General features: G+C 38.1%; 2 protein-coding genes across 4 annotated transcripts in view; one reads left to right on the forward strand and one right to left on the reverse strand.

The window, feature by feature from the left end:
* Positions 1-24,300, reverse strand: part of LOC143353665 (uncharacterized) — a 466,044-nt gene that overhangs the window by 273,264 nt on the left and 168,480 nt on the right. The gene's annotated exons all lie outside the window — the stretch shown is intronic.
* The window catches only part of Gdap2 (ganglioside induced differentiation associated protein 2), a 110,785-nt gene continuing 90,943 nt past the window's right edge, over positions 4,459-24,300 (forward strand). Inside the window, exons 1-2 of one of the 3 annotated variants that reach the window (XM_076787144.1) lie at positions 4,459-4,825; positions 22,227-22,348. The gene's annotated coding sequence lies outside the window, so the exon portion shown is untranslated. Of the gene's footprint in view, positions 4,826-13,261; positions 13,496-22,226; positions 22,349-24,300 lie in introns of those variants that run through there. The other 2 variants (XM_076787142.1, XM_076787143.1) reach the window with 2 other exon arrangements.

Genomic DNA, 24,300 nt, shown 5'->3' on the forward strand with positions numbered 1-24,300 from the left:
TCTTGTTGATTCTCCGAGTATCCGGTGTTTCCGGGAACCTCGGATTAGATGCTCGATTTCCGAGAAGAGCTCTGCTTAGGCGAAACTCGACCAAAACCAAAAATATTTAGTTGATGCTGTAAGATAAAAGAAAACCAGCCGTGTCTACACGATAAGAAAGAATTTCTTCTTCTCTTGTGATAGATGCTATTATTTCTTCGAGAAGTCGTTCTTCAACATCGTATTCCGCTTTAGATTTCTAAAAATATAGATAGTAGCTGATGACAGTTTCTATTGACCATGACTCTAATCTTTAAAGCTAGTAACGCATGGCAATCATTGTGCCTGGATAAAATAATTCACAATTCAATTATTCCTGCAGTCAACACTACAAATACAAACCCGTCAAAATGGCGATTAAAAGGAATATTCAATAAATATATTGCTTTGAACATATTACAAAAATTGCTAAACATCTAAATGAATATACATTTTCCTTTTGTAAATGAATGTAAAATTGAAGTAGAATTTGAATGGTGGAGTGCGACTCCCGCAGTGGCCGTTTTTCTTAAAATCCTACACTATTAAAAATAAATCCAAGAATTCTTTCAACAACAATATAATACACTAAAGTGTGATTTTATTACAGAAGATCGCTGTGAAAACGATATTTCAGTTCAGCAAAATGTTTCCCCAATGTAAAATGGCTTTCTTTTATATTTATATGCACTAATTATACTGTAACCACCGCGTTCCTCCATCTTGGAGGTGTATGTTTTTAGACCGCGTGAATGGTAAAATCTCGGGATCCCATAAATTCGCGACGGGCGCTTGTGACGGTTTTACGAAGACAACTTTGAACGAAAGACGTAGCCCACGAAAACGCAGGCAACCTAACAATAGCGCTGCTCGTATTCTATATTTAGTTAGTTTTTCGAACTGTTTCAACGAAGTGGTGCTACACGTGCTCCCGACCAGAAACGTTTCGACTTCCTGCAAGTTTGCTCCCGACTGCCGTTGCGGCACCACTCTTCCTGGATAAATTTAATAACAATACTTTAACACATATCTGACCGTACGACTAAGGTCAATCGTTTCACTGGCAATCGATAACGACCAAACGTCTAATATTAGTCATATTAATCATTTCTGTTTTGTAATCAGTTAAAGATTCTAGCTTTTTTAATCAAAATGAACTAAACTAATCCACGAATGTAAATCATAATTTATTAGAAAATACAAAGAATACATTAAGAAACGACAAAAAGATAAACAAAGGAAAAATGTAGGACGGATATGTGTTAACAGTACCATTAAATATAGTTTTAACAGTATGTCGCTTGAGAGCGTCATCCTTAAGACAGTATAATTGAAACTCTGATTGATGATTGAAATTCTGATCCAGAACAATGATATAAAACACTTTATGCACGTTTCGTCGCTTGTTCGCGTTAATAACTACTCTATTTAAAATAAATACGAGGAACGGCGTAGAAAACACACTGCAAAATCTACAGCTCGGGAAAACATGTATTATTATAGAATACAAAGCTCGGTGTGCGCACAAACTTGCCCGTGTGCGCAGACAATTTGTTTGTGAACGTCGTAATTTACCGGATCGTGTAGGTATTCTTAAGATCCAATATGACAACTATTTTTATATATAAATGCAACAAAGTTAAATGCAAATAGGACTAGGAAATGAACACTAAATACGAAAAAAAATTTGCATAGTTTTTCACTGATCTATTATATCAAAAGTAACAATTAATTGTTAATGTAGCCAATTCAATCGACCAAGATTTATTAGAAATCGAAGAATTCCAGGAGCGACGACGGCAATTTCGTGATGCAGCGAAGTCGATACATTTTTTGAAAGCGAATCGTGCGATACAGTTGTGCAATGCCATCGTTGCGATCGTTTCGGAGACACTGCTCGTCACAATGACATTTGCTGCGTCGCGTGTGATCTACTTAGAAACAAAAAACAACTTTCATAATCATACGAATTTAAAATTGGGAAATGTTCTACTGACTACATTCTGGCGGGTCTAACTCACATTGGAACACTGAAATTATAACAAAGCTGCGGATCTTCATGCAAAAATTAATTAGTTCTGCAGCAATTATAAGATAGAGGAGTTAAATTTTCTTCCGTTTTTAGATAATTTTATACAGTTGAAAATAATACATCGATACTTTTAATCGTTTTAATTTTTCTGCTGGTGTAAATAGTCTCTCATTTTTGTTGTAAGTACACACAGACCGCGATCTAGTTACAACATTGCAGAAGCGCAAATTCAAATTTTGCTATTAATTTTGAGTTACTGTTCATTCTGTGACAGAAATAATAATTAATATTTTCAAATAGATACTCTTCATTTTAATATTTCCTTCTTGTGCTTGAATTTTCTTAAAGTTGCATTAATAGTTACAAGTGGCTTCTTTTTATGAATTTTCGGTTTTCAATAAATCTTCTTTAATATACATTTCGAAACAACTTTTTGAAATCAATTGACAATGTTCGTAGATTTATTTCCGAGAGGCCACCAAAATATTACGGCTTGTAATCACTTAAATGAATTAACGAGAGAAGAAAATCTTTAATTCTAGTTATATTTGCCGTGAAGCGTGATTTACTTCCGGTATTGGTGCGCTACAATCGAGAGATCGTGGATGCGGTCCCACGATGAAGCGGAAGTAGACACTCGTGCTCAGGGTTCCGATTTCTTTCTTAATGCAAACAAAGTGGTAGTCGATATTCAATGGATATTCTGCCTTTAGAAAGACAGCAATTGTTTACAAGTTGAATGAATTACTTGTAACATAGTTTCGTAAATCGATAGTACATTTTATGAATTACAAAGCAGTAAAAAGTATTAAATAATACTGCAGGAATACCATAAATAGCAGATGACTTTATTGACTTCTAGAAATGAGTTAATAGTAATAAATTACCATACTATTTATTGTACTGTAATGTTTAAAAAAAAACGAATATTAATAGTGGAACAACGAGTCCGCAGCAAACATTCGTCAAAGAACCGCTTTCAAAGTAGCCAATTTTGAAAGCTTTGTTTATTTGATAAAAACATTCAAGCCTCTATGAGAAAATTTAGAAAAAACAAAAACCACACACAATTTTAATTCAAAGTCAAAACTAAAATTTTTACCGAAAGACGTATATATACTTTTATTTCAAATATCTTGAGTGACATGGTCGGTTAAAATAATTGTCTTAAAAGCTAAAAATTTTAGAATGGTCAGAATGGTTAATTTTAGATTTGTTTCTATATTATGAAACAAAATTAATATTTTTATTAAAAATAGTGAGAAGTTTTAACATATGTATTTTTGTGCTCTTCCTAAAAAATTGCAAACAGATTATTTCAATTGCTCAGTAGTTAAATGATTTTCTCTCGTGGTTCCATCAGCGGAAACGAATGAAACAACAGGTGCCATCTGGCAGCGAGTGGCGGACAATCGCGACGGCACGAATCCGTGTCAAGGAACCATGAACTTATAATATACAGTAATGACTCAATAAACACTATCTAAAACCATTTATCTCCCAACAATACTTATTCTACAATGTACAATACGATCCAAAACACAATCGTGACTCTTCCATAAACAAAATTTACATTACCGAGGCTTTGAAATACAATTATTACAAAAATACACTACTTTAATGCACTACCTAATGTACTACTAACTAAAAATATTTAATTAGTTGCAAAAATTCCGATGTAACAGAAATAAAAGACAATACTTTTTCATTTCAGAGTTTTTATTTATTTTAGTTCAATTGCACATAGCAACTTTAGCTTATGTTTTTTATACCAGTAAAACAAAAATCGTTCGTGACCAAATAGCTGATTAAACGTTTTTAAAAGATAAGGTTCATAAACTGCAGTCTTACTACACAATGAACTTTACAGCGTTACGCAACCTTCACATAAATGGCATCGATAAAACCTAACACAATGAAATTCCACTAAACGATATTTCTGCGCTGTGAACATTCATAAATAATACTTAATATTCTTCTATCTCAACTAGTGATACTCACATACAATCCACCCGTTAATGTAAAACCTTACACTCGTAGTAATACAAAACATTATTATTTCTTCGTGACGAGTATACTCGTCAATCACAGCTAAGAGGTTAGAAAAAATTGTATACATGCGTCTTTTACGGTAATAAATGTACAATCTTTTTAAACAATTTTTTGTACATTTACTGAGCATTCAGTGCCCAACGAAATACGTATGTTCCGTCTTTTTAAACGGACTTTTTGTCGCGATGTACGGGTGTCTGCAGTAGTTGACGATCGAGCGATTCAAACGTTGCCGCGGCTGGTCTCGAGTGCGCGCGTGCGCGTGACGGGACGAGGTCGCGTTCCCATTGGTCGGCCGTTGAGTCGGTCCGGTGGAGTGCACGCGCGCTCAGGTGCCGTACTGATCGCTCGGATGACGAAGCCGTCAGTTACTGTTCGTGCACGAATGCGACGAAACGCCCGGGCGTCTTGGCGGGTTTTCGCTCGGAGCAGCGCTCACGAGACAAGTTCGGGAACGAGGAAGCGGAGGTGACGTTTTCACCATAGAGTTAGCCGAAGGGAAAAACAGTGCGAGTACGTCGGCCGGAAGTTCTTGAGAGGGAACGCGGCGGAGTCGAGGGGCACGGTTTACGCGAAAGAAAGGGAGACAGAGAGCGAGAAAGAAAAAGAGAGAAAAAGAAAGAGAGAACGGGAGCGAGAGAGGGAGAGACAAGAGAGTTGTCCAGCACCTGGATCTGCATTTCAGTCCAGCTTTGGCCGCAACGATACGCGGACGATTCGCAGGTGAGCGAGAGCTGCGAGTAACGAGACGAGTCGCGTCGCGTCGCGTCGGCGCGCCGCGACGGAACACGCGGTTCCTCTCCGTCTCGCTTTCTCCTACTTTGACCATGGGAAATTCCATGGGGGGATTCCTGTCCTATCTTCTGGCAGACGGGTATCTCGATCGGCCGCCGGGATCTTTGTCGTCTCTCTGCGTGTTTCCTCTCTCGCCTGGTAAACGGCTCGCCCGTCACTGTCACGTTCATTTCAAAGGGGAAACTACGCGGCCGTGGTCTGCAGCTCCCGAGGTTTGCGTGACAGGTACGGTACGGGCCCGAAACTGACCGACAAATATTTGACAGCGGACTGACAGAAATTCGCCCGACGAGCTGCGCTACGCCGAAACCAGACGAGACGAGGCGAGACGCGGATCGTTATCGATGCTGCTGCTCTTTCCTATATATCGGAATTCCGATGTACCTTACCGTCAGATTTCCAATCGCCGTCATTCCGTTGTTTCAGGTCGCGTTATCGAAACGTTCAGTGATTCGTACACTGTCTTATGTTAAATGCTTCGTTCACTGTACTGGGAAAGCACGTCAAGTCCCATTTGTAGAGGGAACTCCCCAGATTTCGTGGAGACCGTTTGGCAAGTGTGGAACAGATGGTGTTCGATTCTAGCTAATTGATTCACCTGTTGTGACGACCGAAAGGTAGCGCCTTTCGAGGGGAACGGAACTAGGAATGTTATGAATGATTGTTGCTCCACCTCGGTGGAACACGTATTGAGAGAGATGCTTTTCTGTTCTTTCGAATCGATTATCGTTGAGACGGATGAGTGTTCGCTGGCATTAATAATGACGCTGAGGATCGTTGGAGACGAGTCTTTAGACTCGCGTCCATCGGCTTCCTGAACATACGTAGCGGAAGACCCTCGCCTCGCGACCTTGATCGCGAGAGCTGATATAGCGGTACACTCGAGCAGCGCGCGTCGATAATTCCTGTCGTGCATTCTCTGTCTCGTATTCGTCGTCTTCGCGCCAATCCGCTTGTTCCCTATCAGCTGTGCCCGTCGATGTCTGTTTACAACGTGCTCCTTTTAGCGTACGTCGAAACCGGAACGGAGCGCGACCTAACAAGTTCGCTGCCACAAGTCCCGTATTAGGTGTGTCGGCCACACTCCAGTATTGTCCAAAGAAACTGTTTGAAAAATAATTGTTCAGATGAGATATTATCTCGTTTCGCTACATGCTATTTGAAATAATCACCGGGTATTTTATTTGAACGGATAAATAAATTTTTCTTCAGATTATTTTGTTGTTTGGAATTTATTTGAAATGCGGATTTCTGGATAGTGTCACAAGCGTATAACTCAGTTCAAGTTGCTATTATACAACTCGAACAATTTATATAAGCTTATTTGAGTCACGTATTTGGAATAAAAAGTTACGTGAAAACAGTTCATTTGAATTACGAATGAAGTAAGAATACTTTTTCAATGTTATTTATGAAATAATAAAGTATTTGAAATAATTCATCAAATATTATGTTATTTCAAATGATTGTTATCTTATTTTAAGTGGAATGTACTCCGATCCTGGTTTTTTTTACATAAAGAAACTCGAATTCATTCTACTTGTGTCGTTGCCTGAAAATATGCTAATTCTTATTTTTATTACAAATATTTCGGGAACTTTTCAACTGTTCGACTGTGAAAATTCATTAGTAATGGAAACTTTCATGGTTTTGGGTTTCGAGTTTATCTATGTGTTCAGGTCAACAAATATGAGAAACATAATCACTTTCTCAGAATTAGTCTAATTTTAACTACAAGATTGTTAGTCTCTGCATGATATGTAGTGTTCTATGATTCATTGCATATTAAAAGACAGATTACATCTTTACAAGAATCAAGAAAAGATAATTGCCGGCTGCATAAATGCATAATTATAAATGTATGTATTGGTGAATAAAAACACAAGATATAGTTATACTTGCACGTTTTAATGAATACTTAATGAAACAACATAAATACCATATAAAATATTTGTTTATTTATAAGTTGAAATGTGAAAACCCTGGAACTTCACCGACGCAAAATTGAACATGCACAGATAATTCTAGTTCGAAATTTTGTAAAATTATTAAATTACAATTCGGAAGTTTCAATTAGCTCGAACATGCATCAAGAGAATCATTTGTTGAAAAAGTAATAAAATTTTTTTATTTGAAATTATTCGGTAACTTGTGGCCTTTAAAACCACTCCTTCTATTTCTTGGATGTTTTCTCCTGTTTTTATTTTTCTAATATTACAGAACAGATAAACGATTTGTACCCCTCATTAAAAGCACATAAAGACCACACTTGTCCCCGAAAATGCTTGAAAGCGACCGTTAAAGTGAACGAAATATCATTTTTATCTTCTGTAAAAAAAGATCTCATCATTTTTACAGCTTCGTCCGAAAAAGATGGTTTTTCAATATCAACGCTGAGTCAATTTTCATTTAACGTGCGTACTCGGTTTCAAAGAATTGGCTTGGGTAATGTAGAAGTTTTCTCGGAAATTGTTTCCGATAGTAAGGAAGAAGAATTGCAGGAAACTAATATTTGAGGAAATCGTTTTTAACCGACTCTACAACGCCATCCTTTTCGGTTTTCTTAGATTTTAATACCAGAACATTTGATTCGTGCACGATTTTTTACATTTAACACACCGACGAATGCCAAAACTCTTTAACAACAAAATTTTTATAATCCGAAAATAGAAAGAAATTACGGTTTCAGTATTTTGGAAAAAATTCTATTTTTTGTTCCACAGATTAGTACAATACTCGTCAGAATTCGCATATTCTTTCCTTTCGACAACCTAAGGTTTCTAACGCTTCTTAGCATCCTCTTTCTCAAGGTTTCCGCGCTAGGATTGAGACCACGACGAGGATTTCAGATGCAACGTTATTTTTCCCAGAATTGAAACGGATCCCTTTCCGTTCCGCATCAATGCTGGTGGCAAGGCGACGCGAAATTATACTGCACAGCACATCGTAAAATGACTCGTCTGTTTTTATCTACGGATATCCATCATCGAACGATAATAGCATTCTTGCCGCATAAATCATGCAACCTCGCGATATTTTCTGGCCATATTGTATGCAATCGAAAGATTTGCAAAGAAACCTGTTCTCTCGTGGCAGTAAGTAGGTTCACTTATGTCACGAGTTTCCCTTCCACCGGCCACGCTGATGTTTACACGTTAAAAGTGGCTAGACCATGTTGTAACACACCTCCCGTGGTGGTAACAATAACCGTGCATGGACAGGCTGTCATTAATTGATCGCGTGTGTTCATCGCAACGCCTCGTCACGGAGGCGAACGCGAAAGGATGAATAAGAAGAAAAAATTAACGCTCGGACGTTCCAAGGTTCAATGCGAGAAATCAATCGGCAGACGATAGCGAACCGTGATCGATACAGGTCGGCGGGCTGGTCGATGCGTTCGATTACGTTGGTCGCCCGATTTAGAAATCGATGTAAATTATTTCGACGTCGCGTCGTCGTCGTGTTTTGTCCAGGACGGCGTCAACGAGCAACTAAAAATAAGATGTCGGAAAACCGGATCCCCGACGAGAGACTCTCCTGCCATCGGGTTCCAGTTCTTTCAGTCGTTAAAGGCTTTCAGCGAAACGACCCCGGTAAACATACACACATACATGGAAGCGACCGCGGTTCTCGAAAAGAAAATGGCTTCCCGACGTTCGCCGCCGCCCCGGTCTTCGCAGTTTTTAATACGCTTGAACTAATAGAATTTTTCATCGCCGAGCACCTAAGTACGTACGTGGCGTGCAATGATAACGCTCCGCTGGATTTTCAAGAAACCATACACTCCGAGTCCGCTAAACAGCTTGTTTACGCGTTAGAGTCAGCAATCGCATGATCTCTGTCACGACCGGGCGCATAGAACCAGCATAGAGCTGGAAGGATCTTTATTCGAACCAAGCGTCTTTTACAATTTCCTTTTTTTCTTCAATCAATACAGAACACAAACATTCTCGACTCGTTCAATCGTCAGTTATTCCCTAACGCTCCAACAAGACAAACTAAAATGTGGATTTTATGCATTTACAACGAAAATGAGTAGCTTCAATTTAAAACAATAGACAGAGGAAAAGAATGTAAGAATATCAGCCTGTTAGAATCAATAAAGGAAGAAACAAATTTCTATTTGGCTCCTAATACACCCAACGAATGCAAAGAATTTTTATGTTGCATAAAAATCCCACACTAAAATATTACACGTTACATTCGAGACAAAGTTTTGAATGATATCTTACGTATACGTATATCCTATAATACAGTAAAACCTCGCTAGTTGCAATCTCGTTTCGTGCACGGAATCCTCGTTCGTTGCATACTAGCAACTCCCACCACGAAGTGTTCAAGGTTCTGAAAGTCGTGGTGGGGATTTTACTGTGCGTGACTCGCAAGAAGCCCCGTGAAAGGAATGCGAAGCTGATTGGTCAGAGTGGAGGGGGCACGCCTCGTTCCACGTGCATTTTCGGCTTTTGCGAACTATTGGATAAAGCGGTCACAGATACTAGTATGTAGCCTGTGACGTCAAAGCCGAATTATTGTGACTATGGGAGCGTCAACGGTAGGGATAAACGGAGCGAGCGAGGTTCTACTGTGAAAGCTTTGCATTTTGGGCAAACGTTAATCGTGTCTGTTAGAATCGATTCAACTCGAAGGGAAAGCAATTGTTTACCAATTAACCCTCTAGGGACGACGATGGATTGTCAATTTGCTTCTATATAGCGACTTTCTATGATATTACACATGTTACAATGATTCAGACGTTTTTATATTTTCCCCAGCTATCTTCGAATTCTGGAAAGCGAACAATAATGCGTAACAACACATCCCATATAATGAGCTGATCTTTTGTAATCAATTTTGAAATATTTCCCGAGTCGAGGAGTTAAATATATTTTGTACCTTCGTTCCGGAATTTGTAAGTAATATTTGTGTGACAATCCGCGATCGACAAGAGACACGTACACGAAAATGTGTATTCGTTGCAGGGGAACTTGTCCCTATTAGTGAGCCGCTCCCAATTAATGTGCTTTGATATTTAAATAAGGAGTGAAAGTTAACTTGAAACAATAAATAGAGAAACTATTTACTTTAATGAAATGAAACTATTAATATATGTATACGTTACAAAGGAAAATATTGAATTTTTTTAACTCTCAAGTTTGTTAAATATTGTGCAGAGAATTTTTGAGAAACAATATATATTTTGAGCATATGAAATTAAAATCAAATAATTCATTAATTCATGAATTAACAAGTTAGCTTAATGGCACAGTAATTGGGCAAGTTTGATAAAGTTGTGAAAACAGAAGTTATGATTCAAAGATGACATATTTTGAAATTCATTTAGGCATAATTTAGTGACTTTAGAGTCACTTTAGAGTTTTCATTTGTCGAATGAAATGTTAACTTAAGTGACTTTAAACCTGTATACCCAACTAATTGCTATGTTTTAGTGCCAATGCTTTTCACGAAATATTTGTAAAACGTTCGAATAAATGAAGAATAATATAATACTGCTACAAAGAACATAAAGAGCATTAAAAAAAACAGGAAACATCGGAAATATTGTTTTGCAAGCTCCGGGTGGTAACGTAAGGATTAGTGACGTTAGTCGACCGGTTTCGTTCAGTTTATAATTCCTCGTAGTTGATGCTAATCTATTGCGTGAGCATGGGTTTACTCAAGTGGTAAATTTTATCTGCTAGGATCTGAGAATTTTGCAATAACCTTAAACAAGCAGAAACTCTTATCTATTACGTGGTACACCTCGCTGGTTCTTTACTTGGGCGAGCGGAACAATTTCGCAAAATATTTGGCGCAAACTCGATTCCCGACCAGCCATTGTACAATTTATTTTTTCAATGTTTAGACAAAGGTTTCGTCGTTGTGAGCACACGACAGTGCCCATTAATTCCGAGTAAATTGAACTTCCTTCTATCTGCCATAGAATCCGGTTTCATAATATTTGCAGAGATTCGGACGTACGGTTTCGTTGTTTTCATGAAATATTGTTCCTGTATAAATTCGAAGCGTAAGGGCAACAAAGAATACATGCCGGGGGGCAATTGAACTCGCATCTATTCTCTTCCGCTTGGAATAATTGAGAAACGAATGATGTATGTATACTTGATCAGTGGCAGGGACACAAGTTCTTATATGAACGAATGTTCACGTATTAAAACCTACAAGTTTAATTTACGTATTATTGGCTGTTCTACTTGGTAATACATTTAATTAATATAAAGGCCTCAGGTTACACTTTCACGCAATCACTTACATTTTTCATTATTTTTTTATGGGACTTTCACCGACATAATCGTGGCATTTTTCTGATTAAAATGAAACCAAATATGATATGATTCCGATGATATTTACTTGTGTAATAAACAATTAAAGTTTTGGACGCAAAGAAGGACAGCGTATGTTCAAAACTTGAACTTTTTTATTATTATTCATTTTTTACGAGCTTCTTGGCCCCTCACGGGGTATACGGCTAACTCAGAATTCCTTGCAGTGCTTGATTGAATCTTTGCTTGTATAATGAAGCAGGTTGAGCAGTTTTTTCTTTCAAGATTTTGTTCGATTCAGATATCATCGGTTCGGATAATCGAGGTTCTAACGTATCAAAATATGCGCCGAATTATATCATGTTTGGTCTCATTTTAATCGGAGAAACGCCGCAAACATGCCGGATAAAAATTTCATAAAGAAATCATGCAGGACAAAGAGGTTTTGTCGTTGGTTTAGACGTTCTGTAAATTTATATTGTCAATCTTCTCTTCGGTTCGTTTTCAAGAACTTTGCTAGAGAAGTTACAGTTGCCCGAACCGTGTAGTGGTTCTCCTTCGTTATTTGATCCGCACAGACTCCCACTTGATCGAATAGTTGCTTCCACTGAAAGAACGTAATCTAAATAACAAGATGGACGGCGCGGCGCGGCGTGGCGGTTCGACCGGACGATAACGAGGATTCATCGGCAAATGAACCGACAGCAACAAACCGATATTATGGGCTCATTCTCAAGATGCTGCGGGTTACCGAATGCTAAACTGCCAATCTATCCCGACATGGGGGGTCGCGTGTTGATAATTTAGGTCATGCACTTTCGGCCTGTGCGCACGTTTACAGCCTTTACATCGACCCGTAGCCCGTAGCACGTCTCTTTATCAGCTGCTCTCCGCTCAAAGCACGCCCGCTTCTAGTCCGCCTGTGGCTTTAATTAACGAATTTCATCGCGACACCGTGTTAATACCCGGCTTCCATTCCGCCGTCACCGTTCCAGCCGAAGATCCGCGACGGCGATCGTTTTGTAACAATGCGAAATTTTTCCCTCGACGTGCCGACGAGTCGCGCGGCTTTAATGAATGAAGTCTGATTTATGATCACGATATTAGATTGTTGCTAGCCAGACGCTGCTTCTTCATTAATAGCTTGTGCTGCATGCATTTTCTAATTAGTCGCGGAACTTGCAATGTATACACAAGTCTACACGCGCGACGATACTCGTCAGACTGCGTTTCACATTTACGCACACGGATATCGAGAAAGCAGAATGAAACGTAGAATTTTGTGTCACTGATCTCAGTGGATCAAACGTTAACCCTCTGGTGCAAGGGTTATTTAACTTCTTGAAATTACTTAATAGCTTGTTCACTTCCTGTGTTTGTAGTAGTGTTTTCGCGATAAATGGACGACCTCGTTAGAGCCAGAAAGGACAATATTTATTACTTAGAATGAAGGTGAAACGTTCACCCGTGCACTGGAAAATTAGATGAGTGTACGAAATTGGTGTAATTTGTCAGGAGAAAATTTGGAAAAACGCATGTTTGTCACAGTAAATTTTGATGGTGGCAATTAATTATGTGAATAAAAAATTTATTAAATAATTGATTGTCTACCATTTGAAAGTTGTACTATTTAATAATAACTATTACAAATTTTCTTCATCAATAACTGTTATGAACGATCGAAATGAATTTCTCTCATTGACAACTGTTCTGAGCGATCGAAATAAATTTCTCTCGTTGATAACTGTTACAAGTGATCGAAATGGGTTTCTTTCAACGATAACATTTACCGACAAGAGAAAATATTTTCGGTTGCTTATAATCCTTATTTGCAACAAATACTTGCTATTCCATGACTTTTTTTCTTTTTGGTTATAACAGTTGTGGTTCCTGATTAAAATTATATATATCAAATTGCCATTCGTAGTTGTCATAAGCTAATGTACTGACTTAGTCGTTTCAGCGGTCAAACGCGTAGAACAGCTCACGATATTCGTCACACTCGCGGAAACAAATGATTGCAGGCAGATCCTCCACTGCCAATGAGATTACCAACGGGAAAAAGGTTGCGTTAATGTTAAGAGCATCAGTATAGCGGCGACTTCCGAAGGGAACGCGTCTAACCGTCGCGGTTGGTCATTCCACGAGTGTTTTAAGCAAGGCCTCCGTAATATTTTTATGTCGGTGACAATTGCATTTTCGCGTGTCGAGTGTGTTTTACGAAATCGCCAGTGAGCTTTGAATCTTTATTGTGTGGTATTAATTTGAATGTTAACAAGACGTCTTCGTCGGAAAGATCTCTGCTAGCGGTTTAGGCGTAAGTGCAACTTAAGTTGAAAATTTCCACTTGCTGTCAAAAACAATTAATCGATTACTTAATATTGTTGATCGATCGCAGTTATTATTGATTTCCTAGCACGGTTTTCTTTTCATTTCGTGCATTTCTTGCTGTTGAAAATGTTATGTTCTTTTCCACGGTGTTATATTCTTCGTAAAATCATTTTCTTTAATCTACGTTACTGCAGTCGAGGTGAAAGCAATTTGTACTGCTTGCTTCTTTTTCTCTGAATTGCACACTGCATGTACGTAGAATAGGTGAACTGTGTAGCGAGAGTGTAGACGTTGGGAAAAAAAAACAGTTTATGATCTTATTAAGATCTTGTCTCGAAAATTGAACTATTTCGTTCCACTTGTAACTTATCAAGTGTAATCGAATTAGGTGAATAAATACATAGAAATTTTGTTTCATTTGATCTATCAGGAATTTCGAGACTTCTTGAATCGACGTTTACGTTTCCAATTTCCACTCGATTTTTGTCAGAAATTTAGGCAATTACTACCTAAATCTATCTCCACGTTGAAGCAACATCGAGCGACTTTTAACAAGATTAACTCGTCGTAGCTCGTTGTTGTTTCAGCGTGACAGTAGCTTCAGAGTTTAAGTGTGCTGTGGGGGACGAAAATATTCGTACAGTAGCAACGGGCGAATAAAAAGAGCTGTACTCTTTATACTGTCGATTGTATTAACATGTGATGTTAGTATTAACAAATACAAGAAAACAAAACTTAACTAGAGTCCTGAACAGGACAACAAAGAATTAAGTAACAGTCAAGAATTCATATGTAGCTTCCGTTTCTCGCACGCGATGCAGACAATTTTTATTTTACATGAACCACTGCACATGAAAGTTGATTTTTCCTCGTCTGTTCCATCTAGACACTGTACGAGGTTCGTTCGAATAATGGTGCGCGTCTTATACTCGCGGTCAGGTTTTCTCTCTTTCGATCGCGTTCCCTCGTAGATGGTTCGCGTGACGTTTTCGAATAGCAGCATCGGTTACCTCGACGGAAGGATACCGTTCTTCCCATTAGTTATTTAAGCGCACGGCTATCGAATGCAACGAACGCACGAAACCTCCGAGCGTGTATCTACGTTCGATTCTCTCCTCCGTTCCCGCTTGCGACAACGATTTCATAATTCAGGTCACGCATATCTCGAAGCCCCGTTATTATACACGCCGTATCGACTATTGTTTGAATGACTACTTCCCAAACGTCGAGCGCGAGACGGTCCAACACTGTCACTGACATAAATTGATACCTCTTAATGCACGGCCGCGCGGCCGCTATTAATTGCGCTCTCGATTCGCGACGATTGTCATGTGACAGCAAAAAATACACTACGAAATGGACAATGGCGTCGGACCGAATGCTAAATTTTACTTGCAAGCGGTTTGATCGTACTAGCTTTTCCCATCCGCGGCGAAATGAATTGAACACCCTTTTGAAAACTTTTTTAAAATTGCACCGAACGACCCGAGTTCTTTTATTGGAGATGTTAGCAGGATTAGTTTACTAGATGATGGGTGAAAAAATAAATTAAAAATTACGGAAGTAATTGATATAATAAATCTTGGTGTTTCGATACACAAAGTATTAGGTAAGACTTTTATGGACACTGGTGCGGCATACGACGTGCTAATTAAAGAACTTTTCCGTTATGAACGCTTATACAGATGTAACACAAGACAAATAATATTGAAATAATAAAAACATTGTCAGAATCAATATAAAGACAATTTAATTTATATAATATGAAAAAATTATTTGTTTGCTTAGATACAAACTTGTCTAGAGGAAAATGTAAATAACTGTGATGCTTTGATTTTAAAAAATTATATTGTAAAGTCCAAATAATAAAAAATATCTGTAACTTCAAACATTTTCAAACAATACCTACGAAATTACACTTTGGACCAGAAGACCCCCTTTATTTAAATTCTGAATGTTTTCAGAATGATTATTGTTCTTTGTGCATTAGGATTCTTCACACGTATTTACGAGTATTTAAAATGCATTCTTTTTTTGTGTAAAAATAATCAAAATTACATGAGTCATGTACGTTTTTATAGAATATGTTTCAAAAAATGTTAATTGTTGCCATGATTCCGGTCCTTCTACTGATCGAAAATTAAAAACGGAGAAGTCTATTAATCGGTATGGATGTGGCTATGGTCTGAATTAAAATAAATTGACAATCTTGATTATTTACAAAATGACGGCCTTTTTAACTGAAATTATTGTTGAAAAATTTTAGTTGACGCGTCAGCGGAATATGTGCCAAACACTAAACATTCATTAGTTAACTAGAACTTCAGATATCGTAGCAACAGAGTCGAAAACAAAGGATTCGAGAAAAACGCGTTTAGCACTAAACCTACCACGGTCAAAATGACCGGTTTTATATTTTACAGTTATGGAAACTATACAAAATTCATTTATGGAAAATAGTGGAATAAATTTCCCTGTCCAAGCATTTACTGTATTGAAAATTACGGACAATCTTAATAAAAGTCTTGCCATTTTTATAAGGCAATACTTACCAGATGCTGTCAATGCTTGGTACGTTTAGTGTTAAAGATTCAACCATGAATTATATGAAACGGCAATTGCAACCACGAAACACCACTTATGCTCAAACCTTCAGTGTACGGGTCAAAAGTATCAATTTTTTCGTTGACATTTCTTCTAAAAACTCGGATCTTTCCTTACACGACACTATTGTTGGTATATTGCATAAAACTGCTCCCAATAATAAAACAAGAATTCAATGATGATTAAAAGAAAATTAGAACAGTAGAAATTCGATTCAGGGATCTGACGGACCCAATCCGTGCAGTGAAGGACTAAAGAATATGCAAAAAAGATTGATTCTTTGAAAACGAAAAACTGGAATACCCGCTTAATGAACCTGCCCGCGGTGAATCAATACCCGTTTGATAAGTTTTCTTGGGAGCTGTCGGGTGAATGCACGGACGCATGTAACGTTTCCAACAGTTCGCCGAGACGTTGTGCCAACTTGTGCTTCCTCCGTGCGATCATTTGGCATCCTGCGTTGGATCCCGTCGAATCTTAAGCTGTTCGAGGCTGGGATCTTTTATCGACGATTTGGGTCGCGCACTCCCCGCCATTATTTTTCGCGTTAACGCGGCCTCGTTCGCGGGTATCCATCGCAATCCGCGTCCATCGCGTTCCCCGTCGCCTATTCCTCCATTCCGAATCCTGTCGCGAGTAATTGCGCCCAGACTCCTTGCCCGATGAAAATCATCCGGCGCGGCGCGGCGCGGCGGAAGCACGAAAACCTCCTCGTAAATGGAAAGAAACTAAGTTTTATGAAAGAGCCAATTACATCGAAGTTTAACCTCTGCGCGCACCGTTCGTTAAAGTGGATCGAATTATGAACGAGTTTAAAACGAAGTTGATATTTTATCAACGGGAAAACGAGCTGCAATTAGATTACAATATAACGACAGTCGATCTAAAAATTATTTATAACACTTTTCCCATTCTCGGAATATTGTCGATATTTAAATTACGTATGGTAATTTCGTTAAAGAGATTGTAAAATATGTTTGCATAATATAGCAGGTTTAAAACTGAAGACACGGTTTTTCCTTGAAAATTCTACATGTTGAAACATCTGTAAAATCCTTTAAAAACATTTTCTCAGTCTATTCGATAATGGAACGTTACCTTCAATAACGAGACCACGAAACTTGATGTACAATCGTTTTTTATTTTTACTGTTTTATGCGACAAAGACGAAGCAGACGTTTGGCCGTGTGAAGCGTTCGTGGTATATTATTATAAACTTGAAATAAAAATCGTACATCAAAGGGGAAGCTTCAATCTTCGAATCTGTGGTGGATCCACTAGCAAATACAATTTTTTAATGTTTTTACAGACGTTTCATCCTGTAGCACTTTCGAGAACAAACCCGTCCTCAGTTTTTCGCCCGCTATATCATGCAACATTTTTCTAGGGAAAAATGAACGATGGATTGAGAAAATAGAGACTTCAAGCTTTAAAATGATTTCGAGTTTATTGTTTTTCTATTTCTTTTAATGAAATTATCGCAGTTTAAATTCTAAGAACTGGAAATTTAGTGTTCAAATATTTTTTGGACTCGCGGTATCAGCTCGTCGATTATTGTACTGTGAAAAAGTATTTGAAATAAAAGATAGAAATATTTTTACAGATCATTTCCTGAATAACATCGTTTAATTTAAAATAATTTTCTACTTTCGTATTACTAGAAAAACCCTCTGAAATGTTGAATATACCGATAATTTTCTAGCACGAACTTCAAATAAATATTTAAAATGACTGTATATGTCTTGACATTTACATGACAGTTAAAATTTGCCTTTTAAGTCATTTTCCTTCGTCACTGATGAATTGTTCTGTGTATTTTTGCATAAATTTTCCATTTAAAGCTGTACTTCTTAAGAATCGGACTGAAAGAAATATACCAACTAGAACATTTTCTCTATAAATATAAACAACATTTTGCGCCTACGAATGCATGAAGATGCGCAGTCTGATAATTACCAGCCATTTTTAATTGCTCGGAAGAAACAACTAAACAGTAGGGGTGTGCGATTCCCGAAAGAGTCAGGATTCTCGTATTTATCGGGATTCTCGAAATAATCGGGATTCCCGAAAGGGAAATCGAAGTTTTCGGGAAACCCGATTCTTTTGGGAATCTCGAAATTTTCGGGAACCCGACCCGACCCGACCCGACCTCTTCCCGCCTGGCCCGGACCATCAGGTTCTCGCACACCGTTACTAAACAGTATAGATAAATCAGTCACAATTGAAAGTAAAAATGGTGCTATTAAAATAATTACCTCACTCCGTTCGCAACAACTGGTGAATTAAATAAACCATTGGTAATAATGTAGTTGCATTTAATCGTGTTTCGTATTTTGCTATTCTCGTATGTTTGCAACAATGAAAATTCCACTGTGTCGCATATGCTATACCTACACAATTCAAAGAATAATCAAATTTTTATATTCGCCAAACAGTATGCAATAAATCCAGAATTCCATAAACCATTTCTGTGAAAATGTGAATTACGGTAGTATTATAAAATTTTTAAAACTGGGAATGTTTTAGTAAAAAAAAAAAAGGAAAACGGCGCATTTATTAATCTGTAATTAAATTTCCGCACATGTACCTACATTTCGCGATGTTTCAGTTATCCATATAATTTCGCCACAGTGAGTTTCCGCGATCATGTTGATTAATTAATTTACTCGCGACCTATATTCGGGTTCATAAAATATTGACCAACGGTGTCAATGGTTATATTGAATTCTCCGGTAATTACATTTGATTCCGAAATAGATTGAGAAAGCGTTTTAATGTTTAACGGATTTGAGCCAACGAGATTTTCGAAATATCGAAAGCACGTTGATATATTATTGCTATTGTGAGCGAATTGATATGTAAGGTTAGATTTCTGTCTCATTTTACAAATACTCGAAATACCATTGCCGGGAGAAATATTTCGTGCTAGATGCTGAATTGTGTATTCACCGGTGAACCGTCGAAATACAATCCATTTTGCGAGCTCCCCATCCAAGCATCAAGACGAAAATATTATACGGGTTTTAAAAAGGAGAGAAAAAATGAGAACGGGCCACCGGAAATATTTCACAATATTTCCCACTTGTAGCGTATTACGAGCATCATTCTGCTTACGAGAACCGTTACGGTTTAGTGTTCATCAAATATTTTTTAATATCACCAACATTTCTCCTGTTTCTTTACAGTTTTTTCGAAAACTGCAACGACAAACTCAGACCCAGTTAACCCTTACCGAAATTATGTTCGCATAATGTAGCGGGTGGGAAGCCGAAGACCCATTTTTCCTCGAAAATGCTATAAATTGAAATCTCCGTAAAAGCAATGGACAATTTTTTCACGGCTAGATGCACCACACAGATTTTAAGATTGGAGTCTCCCTTTTGCAACGTCGTCTTAAAAATTCTATGATTTTTTCACTATTTTATAGAATAAAAATTGGGAACGAGTTCGGTCATGCAAAAATCTCATCGTATGTCGTTTTGGGTTTGGAGAGAGGAGTCAGGCCAGCCTAGACACACAGCTTACATAGTTGAGTCACAGAGATTCTCGCTATTTGCTAAGCAGGTTACAACTACTACTTGAGGTCTGTTGTGCACTGCGTGACGGAGAAAGATGACGGTACGCGTTAGAATAAAGGGAGAGGAAGCGACGCACACCTTGAATTGACGTAAGCATCGAATCTTTTGAAGCGTCGCGTCGCGTCGCGTCGCTGAGCTCCCACGTAACAAACGAACCACTACGGCCACGTTGACTTGGGCCGTATCTCAAGGTCATGTGAGCATTTAAGGCGAAGATTAGGCGGAGCGAGAAACTTAGCCTGAGAAACTTAGTATGAGACCCACTTTTTAAAAAATCTTCTCTCGATTAACAACAGTTTTATTAAAGAATACTAAATGTTTTAAAGGTACAACGGGTATTCCTTTGAAACCTATTGAAGACAGTAAAATGATTTGGTTTCTTAATAATGAAATAAAAACGAAAGTGGTAACACAAGACGGATTTTAAATATGGGCCTGGTATGTTTTAAAGGTACAACAGGTATTCCTTTGAAACCTATTGGAGACAGTAAAATGATTTGGTTTCTTAATAATGAAATAAAAACGAAAGTGGTAACACAAGACGGATTTTAAAAATGGGCCCGGTATGTTTGTTCATTTTTTTTTTCTTTTCTCACACGTTGGGTAAATAAAGTATACTTCTTCAGACCCGCAGTGTTCGTGGGCCTACCAGTAACATCACATACATCTAATCCATTATTCAGCCTGTACATCTAAAGGGCAAAGGTCTGTGCACAGTTTATAGCGTCAATGGCATAAAAAATTAAACAACTAGGTCACAGCAAAGGGTGTACATCCTACACAAGCTGATCCATGTGCTTATATTTTCGGGAAGGTTGAAAGTAGAGTTATTATACTAGCTTGTAGAAATTCAAGTGAATTAAATACGGTGAAGAATTTGCTGAAATTAGGATAATTAAATAATTATAATAATTATTATTTGATAATTTAATTATTGTGGATTGTAAAGATGTAACATGTTTGATTCACTTGTATGTAACGGAAATTCGTGAATATATCTATTAGTGAATTCGGTCCTGTTATTCGAGATTTATAACCCATAATACTATGATAGCTATTAAATAGCTACAAGGTTATGTCTTCATGCTTTAATGATAAAGAATTATAAAATCTTGAACCACTGAGCGCGGTAGTGGGGGTAGTTGCCCAGGCCTTCTCTAAATGGCGGGCTGAGAATCATAGTGGTGTAAGGGACATACTATAAAAAATATCTACATGTGAAATTTAAAGCACGAAACAGAATTTTATACAATCCACAAGCGAATTATCTAATTAAGATTGACTTATACCGACATATTTCCAAACCATACGATTAGTAAGTGTAACGAGTACGCTAATATTCTTAAGGAATTAAATTTTCGTACTAATTTTTTGTTCAAAAATGTATATTGTATTTAATGAAACCAGAATTATTCATTACATCCTTCCGTTTTTTCAACAGAAAGAGGACCGTGATCTCGTACGTCTTCGGCGGTTTTAATTGAGTTAAATAAAGAGATTTAATAGATATAGCATATCCCTTTTCTTTTAGATAAAAGAGATTGAAAACAAAAGAATGCAAGGCTGACTTACTCCGCTATGATGACAAATGGTTCGTTCTATTGGTTTAGTGACAAAAGAACATGCTGTCACCTTTCAACGAAGAATGAAGTTCTACATAAATTAACGCTGTCTGTAAATGAATAATGCATTTAAGATTCGAAAAACAATATGAACTCAAATCTTTAGAATCTGGATGTACGCGACTACGATTCTCAGCCCGCCAAATAATAATTGCATTGTCGCACAAGTATGCATAAAAAGAATTCACCGTAGTGGTGCCGACAGTTTTTCGCGAATATCCCGGAAACTAAGTCAGGACAGGGGAAAATGCAACGGGGAAAGTTGTTCAAAACGTGGAGATTTCTAACATATCCAAAAATCATCGAAAGCCGAATGAAGGTAGATTGTAGTTTCACCCCCCGACCCCGTTCTCTAATTAGCGGACTTCCCGTTGCAAAGACGTTTTTCCCAGAGCCTCGAGAGCCTCTCGAGGACGGCCCTCAAGTTTTCGAGCACCCGGCGCGCTGCAATCTACACGACTATGGACGAGCCGTGTGTACGGAAGAGCCTCTACGTCTCTCTCGCCCCTTCCTCGTTCCGCAGGTTTCGGTTCCTTCAGATGGAATTTCGGGTTTTGACGTCGGAGAGTTCGGGCGAAATTAAATTTTTTAATTATCGTCGGCCGCCCGCGCGCGCGCGCCACCGCGGCACACCCCTGGAAAAATAATAGGAAAAGGTCTCGCGAGCCGAGAGGAGGAATATTTCATCAACGGGCGGAGGGGCAGGGTCAATTTATCGCGAGTAATTTATTAGTCGGTTATTTTCTTCTTTTTCTCTTTTTCTTTTTTCCTTTTTTTGTTTGCTTTTAAATTTATGGTAACCTCCACCGATGGAAACTCGAGGCAAGGCTCGACCGTCGGGGAAAACCGTTGCAAAGGTGAAGGGTTTCAAAGAATATTAAGTTATTAACGGTATATTTAATGCACGCTACAGGCCGACAGTTTGAGGCCACGTTACCGGCTGGTTTCGCTGTAAATTCCTTGGTACCGGCGGAAAATTGAGGCTCTATATCCATCCCCGTGCTTTCGGGATATTGCAGTCGACGCCATGCTTTGGTAATTGGTTGCACGACGCACTTTGCCGTGTAGAAATATTAGAACGTCTACTCGCCGCGGAAAAAACGTACGATATTTTACGAGAATTACCTGTCCTGTTGCTTTTCGTGAAAACCGTTCTCCCGTGATTCGTGTTCGCTGTTCGGTACGCATCTGTTTATATTTTTCATTTTATCAAGTTAACGATAATATCATTTATCGTTGCCTTCTGTTTCCCTAACGTTTTAGCAGTTTACCTTCTCTTGTGAACTAAACGATTGCTTACGCATTTATGACAAAAATGTGAAGAAACATGAAACGGTAGAAAGCTAAAAGGAATGTAATATCATCGAAATCATTTTCAATACGTACCCACTACCTGAAGGCTAGTAGGTGCTCGAACTGATGTCCCTCAACTTGAATATGTTAAGTACATATAGAAAATTGTTTCGATAATATCTCGTTAACGATAGGTCATTCCATTTAAAAAAACAATAGTATTCGTAAAATCGCGGAAAATGTGACCTTGAGATGACCTTCATGCAGACTTGTGTCCCCCTCCAAATACGATAACTTTAATCCCAAAGATTTTTTGGTGTCTGGACAGATTCATTAAGGATGGCAGAGTTACGTGGGACATCCTGTATATATCATCAACTTACTAAACTTATTAAAGAGTGAGAGACAAATTTTTATTTAGTTTCGATAAAGTCTCCCATGAAGGTCTGCAGTCTAGTGATAAGTAATATTTATACGCATAATATATCAATACAATTTTTAAAACTCGAGATACTGTCTCAAGTAGGCGGCTGTCAGTATAACTGACTATAAGCAAGTATTGCTGACAGCGAAGGAGAAAGGTCACGCTCGATAGAGCGAGTCGTCAATCAATGAAATAATCACGAAATCGTGCTCTCTGCACGATAGAGCGCTCTACGCGAGAGTATAATCGTGTTGTCAGTCTCGTACAGAATTACTCCAGAAAAAAACACGGTATTAATTGTTTTTAATTTAATTATCATTCCATGCAACTCAAAATACATTACCCAATGTTTTTCGATTTGCTTTATCTAATGTCTGTTTTTACAGAGGGAAATAACACGCTTTGTATTAATTTTCTTGTTTCGTTACTAGACGGCGAATGTTATGCATTTTTAGAAAATACTTAACAAAACGCAATGGGATATTTTTTATGATCGAGTCTCTAATAGAATAAAAACATTTTGATCGATACCATTTCCTCGTAAAACGTACATTCAAATTCTGTCCTTAAAATGGCTGTCTACTTTGGAACACCGTTTAACACTACTCCGGCGGCGGTCATGTGATTTCGGCGGCCAGCAATTATCGGCAAGCCTGCGTCCTCTTAATAGTGACAAACTTTGGTTACTAAAGTTTTTTTGTATTTTCGAAAACGGCGGAGATAATGATCTGCTAATATGTACTGGACTGCCCTTGCACTTCGAAAATTGAACTTTGGCCAAATTTTGCGGTTCTGGTCTACTGTGCGACAAGCGGTTCTTGTAAATATTCAATATTATTATACTGTCATGTATGCGATCACCACGGGATTTAATACCGATATAAAATCTTGGGAAAACTTACTTTTTATCAATAATATTGTTGGGAGCATTTACTGTCACTGCCCACTGGAAATCCCAAGAAAGTGGTAAATACGTTCCATTGATAAAAAGCTTAATGTTTCGTTGTATACAATGAATTCTCGATATATGTCAACAACACGGCTTTTGCCAGCATCGTATATCGTCCAGCAGACATACCCGAGCCGTGTTATGTTTACACTCCTCGACGCCCGAGGCCTGGCGAGCTTCATAGCCCCCCTCCCCACGGGGTATTCTCCGCGGTAGTGGGGATAATTCCGCGACGTTTATCATCCAGGCCTTGGCGACATATGTAGAGAAAACACTGTAATGTTTACTCGATATATGTCCAAAACACTGGTCTACCCAAGG

The sequence above is a fragment of the Halictus rubicundus genome, chromosome 4, assembly GCF_050948215.1.
Source record: "Halictus rubicundus isolate RS-2024b chromosome 4, iyHalRubi1_principal, whole genome shotgun sequence".
Lineage (NCBI taxonomy): Eukaryota > Metazoa > Arthropoda > Insecta > Hymenoptera > Halictidae > Halictus > Halictus rubicundus.